At 44.3% G+C, this 17,507-nt stretch overlaps 1 long non-coding RNA gene across 2 annotated transcripts; it reads left to right on the top strand.

Annotated features, from left to right (window-relative positions):
- Positions 1-2,368: 2,368 nt before the first annotated feature.
- LOC310902928 lies at positions 2,369-5,522 on the top strand. 2 transcript variants are annotated; one of them, XR_014587127.1, is made up of 3 exons: positions 3,089-3,249; positions 3,608-3,858; positions 4,348-5,522. It is a non-coding gene; the product is annotated as an uncharacterized lncRNA (long non-coding RNA). The 2 variants fall into 2 exon arrangements; XR_014587126.1 differs by having other exon boundaries at positions 2,369-3,858.
- The last annotated feature ends 11,985 nt before the right edge of the window (positions 5,523-17,507 follow it).

Raw genomic sequence — 17,507 nt, 5'->3', positions numbered from 1 at the left:
TTCAACATATGCAACTGCACTAAGCAGTTCAGGGAGGAATTCTTCATTCTTGTGTCTCCAGTCCTGGAGCCTTTGGGAAGCACGCTCTCCTCTCCACTGAGGGTAAAAAATTCTTCTCTTTAGACAGGAATGAAAGCTTGCACACTTAGTGACGCCACTTGTTTCACTGAGTGGACATAAATGAGAGCATAGGTTGCCTGTCTCCCTCATGCATTAGTTTTGAGAATTCAACTATGTGAGCACACAGCTCCTCCTACATTTAAATCAACTGTTCTGTTTGCAGATCATGACCCTCTTGTCCTTTCTGCATTGCTAAATGGGGCAGGGTGGGGTGAGGATCTAACTGGGACCCAATGTGCTGTGAATGTGCACTTTTGTGGGGAGTTAGCTGGGAGAAGTTGAGTCACTGATCTCATTTTCAGAAGAGAGCGGATTAAACAGAAGGAAAGACTGTTTCCTTAAGACTGACATTTACAAGTATATGAATGCACTCTTAAATGAATGATAATCTGTTAATCTACTCCTACCTGTGGTTTGTCTCAGAACACTTTTCAATGTTATCTGAGATGCATTATTATCTGAGGTGGGCTGGTCGACAGATTTGTACTGCACAGCTTATCAGCATGTTGTGGAGTGTCCATTTAGGTTTTTGCATTTTTTCTCCATATTTGTTCACTGCTAAACCACATTGCCACCATTCAAAAGTCAGATGATGCCAAAAAAAGAGAGTTCCTCAGTTCCCTGACCTCCACTGACATCCTGAATTTCTCTACTGTGTTTCCAAACAGGTCCTCAGCTCTTAGGTCTTTTTTTCTGACCTCAGATGAGCAATCTGATCTGATCACAAGTAAGATCCTCATTTTGGGCATGCCTGAGTGCACGTTGCACCACAAAGTCTTAAATTCAGGCTGTAGGCTCCCAACATTTTTTTCTCTCTCATTCTGAAGTGAGCAGGAGAGAAGTGGTTGATTGTTTCCTGGGACTTGTAGAGCTCCCAGTGAGTGGCTGAAAGGTCATCATTTAGTTCAGGACAAACTGCCTCTGGGCAGTTTTGGTAATAGACAGAAATGCAGACAGTCAAATGGGTACTTGTCCTGGGTAAGAACAGCTGATAATAATGGCTGATCCTTCCTATAACACCACTACATTTATTTTTTTATAATACTGTGAAGAACTATGACAAAATAATTTCTCTAGAAGAATGCAATTTGATAAAGGTATAAATGGAATATAAAGGTACAAGTGGAAGCATTGATCTACAAGGTGAATTACAATATTATTAAAAAATCAATGAGTAGTTGAAACTGCAAAATACTGGTAGTTTAGCATCACTCTGAAGAGTTAATAGCACTTTTCAAAACATCCAGACTATTCAAGTAGGATACAAAATGTGTGAGGGGTTAAATTACAGGGCATCTCACTTTCCTGATGTCTGGTAATGGAAAATGGAGCTTTTCAACTCTGGGTAACTTCGGGATCTACTAATATGACTGAGAGTTATGACTGCCCTCTGTGAAACAGTGTAAGTCTTTTTCTCCAGATGAAAGATCTCTCTCCCTCTGTCTATCTTCTCCTCCCTCAATGTACCTCTCATATAATCAGGTTTTAGTACTTTTGATGGGGAGAGTATACAAATGCCTCACCAGCACAGAGAGAGGCTGTGTACAACCTGCTGCTACACCAGGGATGGAAAAGGGTACAAGGGGGTCATGCAAACTGGATGAAAATCTTATCCTGAGAGATCTGAAAGGATGATCTTGTATAAATACTTTAAATAGTTTTGAAAGTGCTTTTTAAATACTGAGGCTATGCAGTCTTATTGCATTGAGTGACTAAAACCTAAGCAACTGTACTGCTTATACTCTGTGTGGAAATGAAACCGCTATACAGAGCAGTTTCTTCCTGGCGGCATGGGAAAAGAGTTGTCACTGTCTTGCAGCATCTATTGGCATTACATTTGTCACGTCTTCATTTGCTGGGGCTGCTCTGTGGATGAACACAGGATATCCATCTGCAGTGCTGCCAATCAATAATTTTCATCAACATTCACTTAATTTTTACTGTAGAAAACAATAACACCACCAGGAGATAAGGACAAGCCAGTGTCTGAGACAGCTTGGCATGTTTTGATATTATCTCTCTATCACTGCTGTTCTGAGATTCTCAAATGAGCTCAAGTCAACACAGCCCATATTATACAAGGACACACAAGGTATCTGGAGAGTTCACTTGTCGTTCTGCTGGACAGCAAGACTGCCACCTTTTGTAAAGAAACTACTCCTTGGGCAGGGTCTCTGCAGCAATGAACAGCTGCGATGAGCTCAAGCTGCTGGACAACTTAGATATTTACAATCGTGGTTGGGTCAGACCCCACCAACTGCAATCATGAGGAAAGCCAGTATAAATCCCTTTTTTATTTAAGCAGAAATGAAAATCAAAGAACAGACGTGAGGTAGCGGACAAAGAAGAATTCTAAGGTTGTCCCACTGAGGTAACATCAGCACTGCTTGCTGGGTTGAGGAGCACCAGTTTTACCCTTGTGCTACTGTACCAGAGATTGTGTTGCTGACAGGTCTCCTGTCAGTTGTTCTTACTCTTAGGGCCATGAAATAGAGCCAGAGTTGTTTTCCTTCCTTTCAGAGTATATACCAGAAGTTTCTAGAGCAGGTTCTGGCAACCCCCAACCCAACCCGTGGCCTCAGTGGATCTGGCACTGTTAGACCATGCACCGTAATGAGCCCAGAGCACCTTCCGTGGCTCAGCCTGCACTGCGCCCACGGGATACCAGGACAATTCTTTGACTTGCCTCTTGATGGTGAATTTCTCTTTAATGAAACCCCTGTCAGTGGGCTGCTAGGTTGTTCTCACCAGAATGCTCTCGCTGAAGCCTAGTACAAACGCCATAGCCTAGCATGGTACAGGAGGGCTTGACGTGCCATATTCTCTTGGGTGCTATCACGACACTAGCTGTCAGGGTCCAAAGGGCACTAGTAGCTCTTAGCAGCCTTGCCCAGCCCCACCTGGGGGCTCCACCTGCAGCCCCTGCCCATGGGCTCAGGAGCAATACTTAAGCTCAGCCCTGGGCCTTCACTTTTATGTAGAGCTGTGTTGTATGGTGTTGGTCCCTAGGTTGTCTCTGCTTGTGCCTGGTGGTATTGTGGTGCTATAGCCCTGTGGGCTGACTTCCTGGCTTGGCTTAGGACCTGACCCATCACCATGAGCTTGCTCGATCTGGCCTGCCTTGCTCAGGTACTGTGGGAGGGGGCCTGGCTTGTGAGCCCCCTGCCCTGCTGGCTCTGTTGCTGTGTCTGTTTACCTGCCCATTAGGGAGCAACCAGTCCTTGCTGCTTTCTGACATTAGCAGAAGTGCTAAAGGGCCCCTGGGATAATCTTTAGGGTCGAGAGCTAAATTCTTATAAAGTAGAGATCCCCATGCCCTATCTGGGTGGTAAGCCTGTTGCATCCAGTTTGGGTTCTTGTACTCAGTGAGGTTGTGTTCTTTGGCCTTCCGGCACCTCCTTGGTGCTGGTCCCAGTGTTTGTCCAACCACCTGCTGCAGCAGGGAGAGGCAGCTGGGGCTGGTAAAGCTAATCTTATAACTCTGCAGCATCCTTTGCACTGGCAGCCAACCAGCCACCTCAAGCTTGGCACATGCAGTGAGGGAGAACTAACCAAGAGCCTCCTGCTTGGCCTCTGTGTTAGTGTTTCCCGTCGGGGCAGCAAGGGGCACGGACAGCCGGCAAAAGGGATGCAGGCAGGGCAACGGCCTTGGCAGGCTGTTTTTCCTAAAAGGCCAGGAGCCAGCCTTTGCTCTCAGACACGCATGATTTCCAGTGGGATCAACAGCGAAAACTGAAGGTAAGGTGAAGTCCCATAAAGCAGATGCAGTGCCATGATCAAAAGCAAAGTAGGAGTTAAAATTGATATTCAACTTGTCAAATTATCTCATCTGAAAGTAATTTTGCAGGGACTGCACAAACACAGCAAGTAGGGATCCTGCAAGTGAATTTGAATTACTTGAGAAGTGCTCAACAAGCCTCTATCTGTTTTTACTTTTTGAATCTTATTTTTAAATTGCCTGTGTTGGCTGTATGCTTCTTATTTTGGGTGTGTGCTCTGTAATTGGGAGAGAAGGGTCAGAATCCTGGCTCTTAAGTGAAGGCAGATGCCCCTTTTGCTGTTGCCTTTAAAATTTTCTTAAAGTGGGATAATGTTTCTGCATGGAGCTATTCAGTGTTATTTGGTGGAAAGGATGAAAGTAGTGCCAAATATCAGCTTTGAGTATAATAGCACCTTTGAATAGGGATTAGACTCCTGAGTTCATTTCTCTTCCTTCTTTCCTTTCAGGCTTGTTCAGACAGCTACACGATTTCTCCTATAAATTTGCAACTTTTTTCTAGAAAACAATTTTAAACAAGCAAATGTCATCACCACACATGAATATTTGCAATTCAGATGCCACAGGATGGATATTCATATCAAGTGTTTGCGCATTCATCCCTCGTGAGAACTAACATCACATGGCTTATTTGAATCATCCCAAACAATCAAATTGGCTTAATCAGTAAAAATTACATAATTATATCTACTGTGGTTTATAATTAAAGGATGAATGTTGGAAAGAAGCTCCCACAAAGCCTGTGGTGAGGAGAGCTGCAGAGGAGGTGCAGTCTGCAGCACCTGTGCTGGTGTGCTGGGTCTGCCACTGGGTGCAGGGAGACGGGAGCACGGTCCTGCAGCCAGAAATGCTTTGTTTACTGTGCCCTGATGTGCATCCAGCTTTGAGTCCTGTTTTTTCTTAATTGCATTATGCTGTAAGTCACACACGGTAAATGATTAATTAGCTTGAATTGTCATTTGGACAGGGTTTGTCCTGGATGGCTCAGGCTGGAGCTGCACACACAGCTCTGGTTTCTGAGGGAGTCATGATTTCAAAGCCAAGTGCAGGCAGGGAACATGAAAGGTCCCAAAACAAGTATGCAGCTCAGGACAGAAAGAAGAACTCAGGTGTTCTTTAGATAAGCGTGCCAAAAAACAACTGTGCAGCATCCTTTGAACCCTGATGGACCTGGGAGGAAGGGGAGGTGTTGCTTACTGCCCACACTCCTGGCTGGGTAGGCCAGCCTACTCCTGTAGGATGGGCAAGAGAGCACTTTGTATCCCCCTGTGCCCTCCAGGGTGGCTGTGCTGCTCCCTCAGGGAGTGGGCACCCAGAGACTGCCCAGAGAACTGGTGCTCACTGCTTCACTGGAAATCCCAGCCTTGCTTCTGAAACTGGTGTGTAACTCTGTGTGGGCGATGAAGACTGACTGCGGACACAGGTAACAGGCAGAGGTTTTTCAGTGGTCACAGGAGAAGAGCAAAGAGCTTTCCTGGATGTCCCAGTGGTCATGTCCTGTGTCTCTATCAAACACAAAGCTTTCCCAAGCCCTGCTGCCTGGATTTCTTATTTCACTTTAGTGCTTTTGTTGCAGGAAGGGTAGAGGGGGAGCAGCTCCGACCTTCTTGAATCCCTCAATCTTTCGTGTTAGAGATTCACTGAAGAAACTTGTGCCCTGAGCTACTGCAATTGCCTTTCACCTCCTACTCCACCATCTCTCTGGCAATATATCCACACAGACTGATCCCTGGGGGGACCTCTCACTTGCTCCTGGAGCACGCTGCAACCCAAGGGCTGTTCCCATCTATCTGCTCTCACCAGCCCTACTCAGAGCCAGTCTCCAGGGCAGTTTCAGCTCCTCCAATATGTTTATGAATAAAAAAGCCCAACTACAAGTGGGAGATGGGCTTTCTTCTGCACTTTACACTGTGACCAGTTCGTGGAAGGGCTCTCCTTTGGGCCAGACAAGGAACTGCACGAGACTGTGGTCTGTGCAACGCTGTCCCCAAGCTCCCTGTGCTAGCTGACAATTGCACTCCACCTGCAAACAGCCCCACCAGCCCTGTGGTCCTTGCTCTGTGCTAATAAATGAATTGAAAAAATTGTCTGTTCATGGCCAATCTGTGCTCAAAGGGATGTGCTGTGTCAGATGATCCCTTATGAATTATTTGCCTGGCACTAATGGGAACGTAGCAGCAATGAATGGATAAATATGCCCTCTCCAGGAAAAAATTTGGTTCCTTAATGGAGATGCAAGGGAAGTCATTTATCCTTAATGTTTAAAATAAAAATTGCCTGATTGTTAGCAGTGATTTATTGGTTTTGCTTGGGTCCTACAAATGGAGTGGATTCGGAAGGTTAAACCCAGATGAGCTCATGCTGTTCAGCTGGATGATATTAGGAGTTAATCCCTTTGCATGGTTCCCTGTTCTGTAATACCTCTCAAGCCTGATGATTGCAGCTGTATTTTAAAAGCTTTTTTAAAAGATAATCTGCTGGAAATGTGAAGCTGGTAGAAATAAAGAATAGTCTCTTCTTTCCATGGAAAAGACACGGTATTTGTTTCCACACTTAAATTTTTCTTTGAACTGACTTGCAAAACAGATTCAGGATTGATTAGAGCCTTCCAGTGATGCCTCGTAAAGTCAAATCTCTTTTGGAGATGTAACTGGTAGCGGTTCCCACAACTGCTGTAGGTAATTACAGGTCTCCTTCATAAATCTAATAACGTGCTTGTTTCATGGCTGCTAAGTAACTTTTGTTCCATGTGGTTTTTCTTTGCTTTGTGTTGCTGGCACTTAGGATGGCTGGCTTCTGGAGTCTTTGGGCTGCCATGTGCTTTAAGCGTAGCTTATCACCAACCAGACAATTTTATAGCCTTCCAGTTATGAGATTATCAAATATATGTATAAGAAATGTACCCTGTGGCCTGAAACTGTGTGCTCAGTTGACCTAGGGGTCCCAGCAGGGGTTATTTATTTGATTCCCATGCTAACAGAATGTTCTAGGGATTTGCTGCTTACATGTCAAATCCCCGTACTGGGTTTCTGAGCCATCCACCGAACAGTTGATCCACTCATCCAGGTTAACCTTCGTGTTCCCATCTGTGTCGCAGGGCTTGGAGATGGAAAGTGGATTGCAAATACCAGATGAGCTCTCTTTGAAGAATTGTGGGAACACTGCAGTGCCCGAAGTGTTTGCAACATGCCTCAGAGCTAAATATCAATTAAAGAAAGCTTTCTTCTGAAAGAAAGCCAGAGTGTTGCTAACTCTGGCTTGCTTTAATTCTCATGAGTTTTTTTCTACAGCTTCTGTGTAAAAAGCAAAAAGTCCATATGGTTGCAGAGAAACATTATCTAAGCAAATAACTTAAAAATCAGAAAGCAGAGTAAAGTGCTTTGTATAGGTAAGCATGTGGTCCTTTTACAGACTGAGTTTAAATGCAGAACTGCAGAACACTGCTTTAGATGGCTCTCCTTAGTGAGAGACCAGACTGAGGCCAGCGAGGAAGAAGCTTTCTTTTCTGTAGAAATATTTGGTGTGTGAGCTGTTACTCAAAGCTCCTTATGGGCACATGCTCTTTGTGAAGAAATGAACCCTGCAGGCACACTGCAAGGGTGCTGCTTCCAAGATTTCTGTGATCTATAAGTCAGTCAAGTAATTGCGAGGGCCTGACTTTTGATTTAGGAATGCTTAGGCCTGCCAGTGCCAGGAATGAAGCAGAGAGTAATAGAAATGGGGTTTGGAAGGGAACTAAGTGATGAAGGAGAAACAGATGGAAGAAGAAAAAGCATGGTATTGTGCCATTTGTACTTTTCTTTTCAATTGGTATTTCTTTTTCACGTTTCCTTGATTCTTTTCCAACTCCTTCCTCTGTTCTCCTTTTCTGTTTCTCACCTGCTTAGGTTCAAATAAATGCTAGAAAACATTGGTCCTGTTTTTTATCTGTAGAAATGTGTGGAAGAGATTAGAGTTTAAGGGACCTCAGTTCTAGGCTGGATTTTGTGACTAAAATAGATTATATTCTTGTCCAAATCTATGTACTGTTAATATTGGCTCTTCTGGTGTCAGAAAAGTTGGTCTTAAAGTTCCTGAATTTAGCTCAGTGGGGCCAAAAAGGAGGTTATCTGTGCTAGGCATGGAATTTTGCTGCCTTATTTGACTGGAATAGTTCTCAAGGTGTAGTCTTTCAGATTGCTCTCCCTGGTGTAGGCTGAAAAGCCTCCTAGTTGAGTCTGAACTGCGACATGAAAAATATTTTGGCTTTCCACTATCCCTCTGATCTTTGGCAAATCTGATCTCAGTGCAGCTATTCACCAGAAACACTTCGTGTCTCCCAGGAGTAGGAGAGGCAAGTCGTTCATGTTTATAGCATCTGAGCGTTTCAGGGAGGTGAGGAGCATACAAATACCCACGGAAACAGGCAAGTTTCTAGAGCAGTAATTTGTAAATACCCCTCTTATTTAGTGTATGATAGCTAGTAATTTGTGACTTGCTTGTAAATGAACACAGGTAGCGTCTGTTTAGTTTTCATATAAAGCAGCAGTAATAGGAACTGAGCCTAAACTAGGTTGTATCAAATGTCTGCCAGTGCTGTTGCCCATGCTAGTGCTGGCCAGAGTTGTTTCTGTGGGCTCTTTTGTGAGGCACCTGCGTGTCACCACCCTAACAAGCCACTCAGCTTGTCCTCATTATCTGATAATATAGCTTGCATTACCCCAAAGCCACTGTACAAATCAACTCAGTGAGATGGGAATCCAGTCTGTAAACTTCAGGTTGGCATTACAAGTGCTGGCAGGAAGATGGATAACTGAAGTCTGGCTCACCAGCGTTGTGCACCTAACTGGGTGGCTGTGTAAGTGCCTCTTGGAGGTATGAAAGAGGCTGAAGAGTCCCTGATGTTGTATATTTAGTTAAGCGTGGAGCTGTAGGAGGTGCTGCTGCCTGCTGAGCACTCAGCACACCAGCTCTTTATTTCAGACTTCAGCTGTACTTGGAAAAGTATGGGGAGTGCTCCAGGGATGTAACCTCCAGGAGGTACCTTCTCGTCCCCTGTGCCTCAGGTAATGCACATGGAAATGAGATGCAGTGCATTTTAGAGTGGAAACAAAGAAGCACATCTGGAAAAGGAAGCAAAACTTTGTGCCTGCCCAGTTTAAAGGAATGATGTGTTGTTATTTAACTGGAGGGGATTTTCATATTAAGATTTACTGGGGAAAAAAGCTTCAGCAGGCTATGCCAGCAGAAGGCATAGGTAATAAAGTTTTTGCAGCTCTTGTTGGCCACGTTTGTGGTTTCTGTTATGAGCTGAGATGTGGACTCTGCTGCAATATCCCCGAAAGGGAAGGAAGAAATAAACCTAAAGCTTTTCTGCAATGCTTGAAGTTTAGGTATGTTCTATGTATCTTTAAAAATGAGAAATCAAGAGTGATGAAAAGATTGAGTTGTTCAAATCTTACTTCAACCATCATGCATTTTGGCTGCAGTTGTATTAATTTAAGTCCTTCTATAAACTTGGTTGAATAATGACTTCTTCAAAAGCAATAATGTTCTTCTAACTTGCTGGATTTCAAGTATACCAGCAGAGCAGTGGATATGTGTGTACTTAGGTTGTGATCTTGAAAAAAATCTTTTGCCAACACCACTATTAAGAGTTTATAAAGGCACTAAGATATAGATTAAAGCAATGTCTCGGTTTACATACATGTTAAAAGACAAAGTGATGAGAAAATTTTAGTTAAGTTTCAGCACAAAGCTGGGTTAATTATGATGTACTTCAAGTTTTTTATGCTAAGACCCAGATAAAATTACACAATAAGCTAGGACCAGCGTTTTTGATGTTAAAGAGGAACTCCTTGGAGTTCTCAGATTTCAGCGCTTCCTAACAGCAAATTAAATACAGACTTGATAAATGCTATATCGTGCTAACAGGAAGAATCATTTAAAACCATGTAAGAGTACTTAAGAGTTAACTAATTAACTAATGACTTGGGAAAGGGTGTGAATGTCACTGCATTGCCCAGCAAAGTTTGCGTGACAGGTTAAGAAATGTCAGGCAACCAGAATATGCAGGGCTGAGCGTGTGGCAGAGCTTGTGCCCTTACCTGGGGCGATGGCCAGGCCTCAATGACCTGGGAGATGCATTAGGAAAGCTGGGACTGAATAAACTGGAAATGGACTCCAGAAGCTCTCACAATAAGCCTGTTACTGAAACAGGGTTTTTAAGCAGATGAACAACAGAAAAATTTCTTCCTACCTCTCCTGTTTTTACTCCATTATAATCTGGTTTCTTGTCTGAACGCCCTGGAATAGAGCACAGATGTAACCTGGAGCTGGCAAGTGGCCTGGGCTGTTCAAGTGGCTGGGTTGCTGTTAGGTGGAGATCAGGTGGCCCAGAGAAGGATGAGTGCAGCCTCCCTGTGATACCCCTTATTGGCCAAATTCTGGTGTAGACACAGCGAGAGGGAAAACCACAATCCTTCTGTGAAGGATCACATTGGATCTGGGAGGCAACACTTAGCTGCCTGTGGTGGTCAGGAGCTTTCCAGAGTCTGGGGATAAAGGGTAAAAGAATAAATCTCCGAGGCTGTGACAAGGCCTTCACCTTGCTGCCTGCGGGAGCTTCTTCCTGGCTGGCAGAGCAGCTCCCAGGTACCTGCTGGTCCCAGCGAAGGCATCTCCTTCTCAAGACACTGCCTCAGAGCCCAGCTGGCTCCGTGGTTGCTTTGGGCTTCAGCAATCGCTGAGGTCATGACTGTTGCAAAACGCTGCTCCTGTGACCTGTTTACAGCACAGCTCAAAGACTAGGTAGGGAATCAAAGCCACATCTTTGGGGTTTTAGCTCTGAGGACATGGTTTAGCCCTGTCAGGCAGTGGTTTGAACTGTGGTGTACAATTTGGCAGCAACGCGCTTCCCTAATGTGGTTATGGTGGAGTATTAAAGCTGGTCACTTCTGTGTTAAATCTTCCTGTAATGCTTGCCTCTTCCCCTGCTTCCTGCCTCTGCTTCTGTGCTGATGGGAACTCCCGGTGAAGCGTTTTGATTTTCCTTCTCTAGAAGATGTACAGAAAAATGGATTGCATGTAATAACACCTGCATAGGCAGAGCTGTTTGATAGTAGAAAGCTGTCATAGTACAATGGTGAGTGTCTGGCTTGTATGCCCCATCCTAACCTGGGGACAGACTGTGAGCACACCTGCATTTGGGATTTTTGCTTGGCTTTCCTTACTTGACACAAGGGTCCCGTGGCCTTGCTACTTTTTGTGAGCCTATAGAGCTTTTAGGAAAAGGAAATAGGAAAGAATGCAAGAGGACAGCATTGTCTTTACGTTTGCCCCTTTGAGCTGGGCATGGTAATGTCAGGAGAGGAGAACTGGAGCCTTGGATCAGGAGCTGAGCTGATAACTGTGCTGCCCCGTTTGGTTGGTGACTCCCTCGTGACTCAAAGCAGTCCTCCTAGCAGTTTGTAGGGAGAGCTGAAGGTGAGGATACTGGTTAACAGGAACTGCATAAGGGCATTTTTTTGGGCTTGGAAAGAAGCAGCCAGCCTGGAGCAGAGCACAGGCTGAGAACAATTGCTCAGAGTTTACCTTAATCGTGGTTTTGTGGTGCTGGACTAGAGCATAGAGATAACTATTAGGTCTGCTCAGCCACGCGTGGGGGCCACTGTTCCTGTTCCCTGCTGCAAAACCTGGAGCAGGTGCAGCCTGCCAGGTCTCCCATGTGCCAGGCAGGGGTGTCCTGACCCCGGAGGTGGCCAGGGTGCCGTCTCCTCCCAGAAGTGTGCCCCCAGAGCAAGGCCGTGCCCCAGGTCGGGTTATGGTGCCATGCGGGTGCCTTCCTCCTCGGGCAGGAGGAGCAAGGAGCAGACAAGCACCGAAGGCTTTCACCGGTCTTTCCAGGTGACTAAGCACCAATTTTATTTTTAATGAAAGCTAATGCTAGGAAAGCAAATACGGCTGATGACGCATCTGGGAGAGTTTGTGTCACTTCCTGCGCTGTGAAAACCTGCTTAGGCTCTGAGAGATGCATTGCCTTGTATTGATTTTCCTACCTCGGGCTGAGTGTGCTTGTTAGCTTTCTCCCCGGTGACAAATTAGGTCATCCCTGCTGAAGGTCGGGATGGCTTTTCAGCATCTTCTTTCTATTCCGGGAGGTCGGGTTTTTGACTTTCCTGTCTGTGCTTGTTTTGGCCAGCAGAGGGTACTAAAGGAAAGGTTAATACCGAGGAAAGCTTTTGCTGTCAGCTTGTTTATCAGGCTGGGCTCAAAGTTGAAGATAAAAAGCTGCGCTTCTGGTAACCGAGAGGTCTATAACAAAGAACAATTAGAAGTGCTTATATCCTCAAATTGCCTTTCTATGCTAATTTGCTTTGTTTTATGCTTAAAACATTTGAATTTAAAACTTGCCAGTCATGTAAATGATCTCAAGTTTTTATTCAGTGTACAGTTAGCAATATATGTTGCTTCACATCCTTGATGGCATCTTTTGTAGAAATGAATAAATGCCTAATAATTATAGGGTTATGGTAAAAACAAAGCTATAAAAGCAGTCACGAAGTGATCTCCATTATAAAACATGTAGCTGACTTTAAAGAATATATATCTAAAGCTAGTGCTTGAAAGCATTGATGTAAAGTGTTTATCCTCCAAGATTAACGTGGAATTTTCACCCACTATTTTTATCCACTTGGGACTTCACCGTCCCTTCTGTCCCTGCTCATGTAATCTGTATCTCATTGCCAGATGTCTGCCCTGCATTGGGGGGTGCTGGACCACCTTACTCCACCTCTTTTCAGACAGGCTGTTTGCTTAGGTTTTGGTAAAGATCATGCTTTGTGTTTCCTGGCTTATTGCTGTCTATTTCTGTAAGCCCCAGGCACGGCCTCACTGTGTTAGTCACAGGTGAACACTTCCCAGGTCCCTGCCTGGGAGGATACACAGGCCAATGCTGCTAAACTCCTGGAACATGTCTGCAGCCAAAAATGAAGAGTTTATTCTCCTGGTCCTCCAAAGGCAGGGCTGTGCTGGGTCTGCTGTGTGTCAGCTGCAGAGAGGCTCCCCGGTGCTGTCACACGGAGCATATGGCACGTCTGGGTCACGGGCTGGAGCAGGCTGCGGCTCTCCCCCTGCTCCGCTGTCCCAGATCTGGTGATAGATGTGTTGGCCAGTTGACCCGAGGTAGTTTGTTACAATGGTGATGCACAGTGCTGCTGCTATTGAGGTTGTGTGGTTATCGGAGCCTGTGGGCTCCTGGAGAAGGGCTGCGGTCCTCCTGTGTTGCTCATAGGCACCCATCTCCTCTGAGCACGGTCTCTGGAGCAGTGAGATGGGGATGAAGGCAAGACTGGAGGCAACAAATCTGTTAATTCTCCATGGATTATGGTTTTTCCCCCTCTGCAAAACAGATAATACCTTAATTAAACTGCACAGTTGTGACCTGCTTTCATATTTTTCAAGAAAATGCTATGTTATTGCTATTTTGTTAGCTTCTCCAGTCCATCCTTGTGTTCCCATCTGGGAGGAACTACATGTAGGGAAAAGTGAGGAACAACTATTTTCAGGAAAAACAGGGCTTTGGGAATACCTTTTCAGAAAAACAGCAAAATAGCAGTGACGTTTTTCAGCTGGGGTTCTAAAGCAGTTTTACATCTGTGAAACACTTTATAGCTTTTGTCATTTTACAGATATTTCGTATATTAACGTTTTGTACAGACAATGCTAATATGAAAAATAAAATGAGCATTTATCAGGAAGTATAATTTTAGAAGAAAATTTATAATTTAAGAGAAATCTTCACAAATGGAGAAATACAGAACGGAGGTTTCAAGCCCACGTGGACCCCTGCATCTTCTCACATCTTATCTTCAACTCTATTATACATTGACAAGTAATATATATAATAGTATACGGAGGGTGATAAATTATGAATGTGTGCATGCATCTGCAGAACCACAGAATGGGACAAACAGGACTTGCATTCATTTGGGACTCAGTCCTCTGCACCTTCACTCTCTAAGCTGTGACCAAATGGGGAAAGCTCCCATGAGGAAAAGTAAACTTAGCAAACAAACTTCCTGCATTCCTGGGGCATGCCAAGGCAAGGAGTCTATCTTGTTTTGACTGTTTTTGACTTGTTTTTGACTGGCCCATAACACTGGCCTTGACCGTGCTTTTGGCTGCGAAAGATGTATGCTTTATTCCAGTACAACAGATTTTTTAAATTCCTCTGAGCTTTTTGTAGCAAATATTAATAAACTTATGTAAATGTTAATGTGATTTTCCACCCAAATCTCTTCCAAACTACTGTGTCACAGAAACGTGAAGAAGTTTAAGAGTTAGGCTGTGCTGCTGTGTTGTGGTCACCGCCTGTCATAGTGAGTAATTCTGTTTTATTGTTTTTGTACTCCTGTGCTTATCTCTTGTCACTTAGGTCTTGTTTTGGACTAGGTTTAAGCGTATGGCAGAGGTATATACTTAATGGTTTTCAGTTACACTATACTCCGTAATTGATAGCCAGAAAACCTGAAGGGTAACAGACAATGAACCCTAATAATATTTATAAAATGAGCCTCTAAACAGGAATGTAAGAGTTAAATATAAATTCTAATAGCTATAACTGTCGTTGCTTGTTTGCAGTTTATAACTTTCCTAGAAATACTATATTGAGGTATGAACTAGGGAGATGATCTACACCACCATGCACTGCTGCCTGGGATAGAGCTGCCCCGTGTTTAAAAGATGTCTTAAAGTGAAAAGGGAAGATGGAGTGCTTGCTTGGGAAGTACTGTTTTGCCATATGCTGACTCAGAAAGCACAGATGCTTAGCTTGTGAGTAAACCCCCTTACAGAATTGGGGCTTTCTGTAGCCAAGTGATGTTTAGATATTCCTTAATAGGCTGTGACATACCTCTTCAAGGAGTAGTTCCCTCTTCTAGATTAAATCTCAAATTTCTTTGTTTTATATCTTCCTATTTTACAGGCTTCTCTGGGCTTCTCTGCAGGTCTCTGTGCAACTCAAGTTAAGAGCTAATTAGGAGCTTCAGTCATTCTTTAAGGCTTTTTTTCCCCTCGGTTATTTGTGCTACGTGTTCACTACTGTCCTTGAATGCTCCGCAGGCAGAGCAGGTCAGGTGGATTCTTCTAATTCCTTGACTTTCAAAGCCTTGCCTAGTATTTAAGCCACATGATTCTCTAAAATCACTAAAAGGTGTCTGACTTCAGTTCTGTGTAATGTCCTGAAAGTGTAACAGTGGCTTTCCTTTAATGCCTCTACTGTATTTTTCTGCTTTTGATTCTTGTGAGTAGATGTGGATTAAACTATAAACAGAGCCTGCAGAAGGTGCTTATCATTACTGCTTATTTAGGATTAGCAGGGTTAGTGAAAATGACCCCTTTCCTTACTGTGACAAACCGCATGCTTATTTGTACATTCATGAAACAGCAACATAAAGCTGTGTAGCTCTGCCACAAATTTTAGCAGCTGTGCCATTGAATCTCATGTGCAGCATGGTAAGGCTACATACAAAATAAAAGACTCATTGTGAAGCACTGAGGGCCGTGGCGTATGCCTGGTGTGTCAGTATATGAGCTGGGGCTCACAACACTAGAAGCTTTCATGTGTCAGGAACACAGGGTGAGAAGGGAGTAATGGCATCTCTGATGCCACCTGACCCCACACAGCCGTGTAATGGACACTGGCTGCTCCAGGCTCCTTTTCCCGTTTGGACTGGGCTCTGCAGCTAACTGCTGGCTGAGGAGGTGGAGCTGAAATACGAAGCAGTCCTGTCCTGCTCCCAGGAGAGCTGCTCGAAATGGTGGCGGTGCCAGTAATGAACTTCGCCTCAGGATTTCAAATCCTGGGCTACTGCAGAAAAACTTCATACACATCTACTTCATGTGGAGAGGTACATAATACATCTATTCCCGGCACTGCAAAACACTTCTCAGTATCTTTAGGGACTTTGCACTGGTGATTAGGAATTGTGACTGCAATGTGTCCAGGAAGAAAGCAAAGATCACAGGCTCTGCCACTAGCCCCACCTGTAACAGCAGGTCACTTACCAGCTGCAACTTGCACATGCGCAATAGGAGTGTGCTGTGAGTCTTCCTTTACAGGAAGATGAGTGAGACCCCAGGGCTTCCTAACAGTCTTCTGTAGGGTAGTTCTTTCTCGATCCCAAGTCTACGAACTGGTGTAAGCATTCATCTGTCCTCTGTAACTTTTTTGGCATTGAGCAGTCTCCAGGGCTTGCACAAGGTGCACACACCCTCCCTGGCCAATCTTCCCCCAAATGAGTTGGATGTGAGGGAGAAAGATATGTTTTTGGCCAAAATAAATAATAACTAAAGCATGGTATTTAATATAAAAAGTTTTAAAAACAATGATCAAGTGGTAGTTGTCCTCTTGTGTTCTTTCACGGGACTAGAAACAGACAACCAAGTGTTCATGAGTTTTGATTTTGCTTAAAGGACTTTCTAAGAGGCTCTCAGTGGTGTCACTGTTCTCAGTCCACGACACAGCTTCAGTTCTTCATTCCTACTATCTTTTCAGTTAACCTTGACAGTCTTACCCTCAGTTCATAGTTCAGCTGCTCGCAGCCACAGACATGAACTACAAAAGCTTTTCTCAAAGTCTGTTTTGGCTCTACTGCAAAACATGACCCCAGCTGCGAGAAACCAGGCTCTGATGATGAAGCTTGGCTTGTAATGTAGATTGTGGGTTATACACAGCTCTTTGGCCTTCAAGACAGTGCCCCAGACACAAGGGATTGCTTATTAGGACCACAGCTCATTTCTGCTTCTGCTTAGCTCCTGGGTGCTCTCTGCAGGTGCTCCCTCCTGCAGAAATGCCTGGAGGCTGGAGCAGGGACTTCACCCATTAAACCAGGTCGGAGAGCATGAGCCCATTGTATTGGCTGCTGGCCAGCTGCTAGGGCTGCTCAATTACTTTCATCTCCCATCTGGACTGGATTTCAACCAGTGACATGGGGGTAAAAAGCTTGCTATTCCATTACAAATCCCCTGAAATTTCTGTTTCGCCAGCTGTCCTTACTGGTAAAGATTTTGCTTAATGGCTACCTCTCACATCTTGTCTGGAGGTCTTAGGGACCTCTGGCGTTACAGATGATGCAGTTTTACAAATAAGTTGCATTTCCAGACAACCAGTAATGTTTCTAAAAATGCCTGACTGTCTTGAGCATCCAGGCAGGGATTAGCCTAGAGGCATCTTTTGGTCTAATTGGATAATTGCCCAACACTGTAAAGGCAGCTAAGAATGGACCCACCCCATTTTTCATATTATTTGCATCTATTTGGGTAACACAATTAGCATAATGCGCTAAGTAGCTATTGATGCTAATTGCAAAGCTGCATCTGGAAATATTTGTAACATCCATGTTTGCTATGATTTTTCAATTTGAAAAGCAATCACTTTTCAGAGCGATAGATGAATCATTATTTTTCAGCGCTGAAAAGAGGATGTATGAGCAGCCCCCTGGGACTTCTCTATTAAAAGAAACTTTTATAGTTCATGCCTCAACTTTTGATTGCAAGGCCTTATAATAATACTGTGACATATCATTAATTCAGCAGATAGTGGAAAAAGTCCTCCCTTGACATTTTTTTC

This window comes from Anser anser (genome assembly GCF_964211835.1).
Source record: "Anser anser genome assembly, chromosome: 7".
Lineage (NCBI taxonomy): Eukaryota > Metazoa > Chordata > Aves > Anseriformes > Anatidae > Anser > Anser anser.
This window is presented reverse-complemented; position numbering and strand designations above follow the sequence as displayed.